The sequence below is a fragment of the Propithecus coquereli genome, unplaced genomic scaffold (genome assembly GCF_000956105.1).
Source record: "Propithecus coquereli isolate 6110/MARCELLA unplaced genomic scaffold, Pcoq_1.0 Scaffold26, whole genome shotgun sequence".
Taxonomy (NCBI): Eukaryota; Metazoa; Chordata; class Mammalia; order Primates; family Indriidae; genus Propithecus; species Propithecus coquereli.
Window position 1 is genome coordinate 9,420,616 of NW_012148174.1, and position 3,767 is coordinate 9,424,382.

The following is a 3,767-nucleotide window of genomic DNA, read 5'->3' on the forward strand; positions in this document are numbered from 1 at the left end:
TCCATGGAGCTATCATGGTAAAAATGACTACCAACTTAGCAACTACATGTGCAAAAACACTTCTCATATGTACAGCCTCCAACGTTTTTGGTGTGTCCAACAGCTCAATCACCAACAATTAATATTTTTAATTAATTCTTTCTTTTTCACCAACATTAAGTGAAGTTGTAAATTCTTACTCCATAATAATGATTTTGTGTCTCTTCTTTTTTTTACTGGTATTTGTACATACACATAAAGTTTAGTAAGGTTTCAGGGAGACTATTAGGAACAAAACAATCACATGAGATCAATCAGACCATCAACAAATACTTGCTGAGCACCTACTATTAGCATGGCATCCTAGGGCAGAGTTTTTCTAACTCATGTGCCGAGGCACACTGCTGGGCCAACAGCGGTTCCAGTGTGCTAACGTAGGGATCCCTTCATTTCTCAGGGTGGCCCGCAGGGGCCTGGGCTAGAATTCTGCCTGTGAGCACCTCTTTCCCCTGGCTCCTCCGCAGAGAGCTTCCAAAGCTGGAGAAACAAAATATAAACATTTGAAATGTTAAATAAAAACTCATTGCATACACACCATCAAAAGACTTGAATATAAATTATATATTACGATGCGGAATATCTTTAATTGCCAAATTCGTGGTCTAGAAAAAATAATTTATGAGAAGACAGAAAGAATAATGTAGACTGCATGGCTGGGGATGGTTTCATGGAACAAGCGGAAATTTAGCTCAATCACAGAGAATATGGAAAGGTCAGAAGAATGCTTTAGTGTTGGAGGCTACGATGCAACCCAAGGCACAAGCGTAGGAAAGAGTGTTCAGAGGAGGAGTGGACCGCAACATCTGAAATATGGGTTTCATGTCAGGGAGCAGCAGAAGGTAAAGCTCGGATGGGATTGTGGGAAGCCTGAAGGCTGAGTTCAAGAGAGAACACTATATCCTGTTCATTCATTCATTCATGTGCTCAACGTATGTTCACTGAGGTCCTACTATGTGCACAGCACTATTTTACATGTTAGGAATACACCAGTAAACAAGACAGAAATCCCTGCCCTCATGGAGTTTACGATTAACTTGGAAAGACAGAAAAGAGGCAAGATAAATACGTGAAGTACGAGTCTATTGGAAGATATAAGTGCTGTAGAGAAAAGCAAAGCAATAGAGGGGGAGCAGGCAGACCAGGGTGGAAGAGGGGATTTGCTATTTTAAATATGGTGGTCAGGACAGTCCTCACTGATAAGCCCATGTCTGATTGAAGCCTTAAAGGGGGTGAGGGAATTAGGCATGCTGCCGTCTGGGGAAAGAACATTTCAGACTTTGGGAACAGCCAGTACAAAGGCTCTGAGATGGGAATGTAGCAGGGCATATTTAATGAGAGATGATCAATTTGGCTGGACCAGAATGAGTGTTGGGAGAGCCGGTAATTGGAGGAAAGCCCCAAGAAGTAGTAAGAGGCCGACATTATAAGGCTCTTCGGGACACGGTGAAGATTTGGACTTTCCACCTGCATGAGATGGAAACACTGGAGTGTTCTGAACAACGTGGAATGCCTGGTACTAGTGCCAACAGGTTGATAACAAAGCCAGATATAAATCAACCTTAGAATCATAATTGCTGGGACGTTCCCACCCTCCTTTGGGCCTAAATATTTGCCACCATTTTAAGCAGAATCTGGCCATGTCTCCATTTGAATTTCAGTCTTTGAACCACCGGAGAGAGATGGAAACTGGGCTGGTGTTCACACAGGCTCAGGACCACGACCTCCATCAGTGGCAGTGAGGAGCCACTGAAGATTTTTGACCAAGGGAGACATACGCTCTTGAAGGGGTGGCTTAGAAAATTAAGCAGGTAGGAATTCATCAACTGGAATGAAGAAGCAGCCAGTTGGCTTGAGCAGCAGAAGGCTTGAGCAAGAGTTCAGATATAAGCTGAACATCTGTGGGAGTTTAAGAAGATACAGAGGGTAGATACATTTTGAAGGAGAAATCAAGAGACCTTGAAGTTCACCTGCACATAAAGTATAAAAGAGAAGAACCAGTAAAAGATGACCAATTTTTCAAATTCAGCTGCTAGAAAGATGGAAATAATTTTACCAAAAAGTGGGAAAGTCAGAAGAATATCTGGTTTATGAATCTTATTTTTTCCTTCCGTTGGGAGGTTTAGGGAGAAGAAATCATAGAATTGAGAGCAGTTTATTTTCTTTCATTGGGAGCATGGGTGGGGTGGGTTCTTTTTTAATGTATTTTGTATTTATATGCATTCGCGGCGTACAAGTGCAATTTTGCTACGTTAACATATTGCATTGTGGGAAAGTCGGGGCCTTCATGCGTCCATCACTACAGCAATGCACACTTACTCCCCAGGCAGCCTTTAAATGATGAATTCTCAACAGATGAAGGGGACGTGAGCGATCATCTAGAATCCATGACTTTTAAACTGTGCTCCCCAGATCCCTTAGGTTTTTACTCAGGATTTATGGGGCTGCTACTGGGCTGAGGTGAGGCCCACTGAGCTTCCAACAGAGCAGCTCTGCTCTGATTTCTCCACTTAGAGTCATCACAGATAACAAAATTCATGGCGTGTAATCTACTCACATCCTCCTATATACTTTAAATCATCTCTAGATTATTTATAATACTTAATACAATGTAAATGCTATGTAAATAGTTGTTATATCATATTGTTTAGGGAATAAAGGCAAGGAAATAAAAAGTCTGTCCTAACATGTACAGACTTTTTTTTCCAAATATTATTTTCAATCTGCGGTTGGTTGAACCTATGGATGTGAAACCCATGTATACAGAAGGCCAACTGTATTCAACTTCCAGTTAAGATTTCCTTCATCCTCTGGATAACACGTTACTGACAAATGACCAAAATCTCAACTCAAATGTTTTCTGAGGCAGCCCATTATAGCGTTCAAATTTTCATTGTCTAATTGTTAGATTGTTCTTCCTCACGTTGGGTCTTTGTATGTGTTAAAAGTTGTTCCCTATAGGTTCTTTGAAATGCTACAGAACAAGCCTCATTCCTTTTTCTTACATAACATTTATCATGTTTCCTACATGGTGAATACTCAGAATTGACCAAACTTTCCTTCAACCTGGGAACAATGACTCAAATCCCATAACTGGGGCTTGAAATACACCCGGTATCTCCGATGTCCTTAAGGAGAGAATGAGCGAAAGCAAAGCTCTTCTGCACTGGGCTGGCTACAACCTGAACAGAAAGCCAAAAACTGCTTTCAAACACAGACTTGTCTTATAAACTAAAATTAGCCCAAACATTACAAACACAAGCCAGTATACTGGGCACTAAAATCAAATCAAATACCTGTGAAACGATCTGTGTCTGTTTTCTCGTAATTGTTGTGTGCTTTTAGTCCTGAGTCTATTTCAACATGAGAGTTCAGAAAGCACCTGTTACCACAGTTAAGGGTACTCTAAAAGACCGAAAGTTAGGCCTGAAATACTCATCATCACCAATTCTAGCCGCTGACAGTTTAAGAGGTGAACTTTCGCCAAGCAGGTACCATCAAAAAGACTATTTGTATTCCATTTGGATCTTGTCTGCCTGCCTTAACTACCTCTCAACACGAAGTCCATTATAATGTTTCACTTTTAAGAGGTCAAAGATGATTTCCCAATTCTAAGAAAAAAATATCATATATCATATACAAAACAGGAAATAGATATCATGTGTCTTTATAAATTTAGAATAACTTTGGTAAAACCTGCTTTCCCAAATCTTCACGAATATAATTCCTTA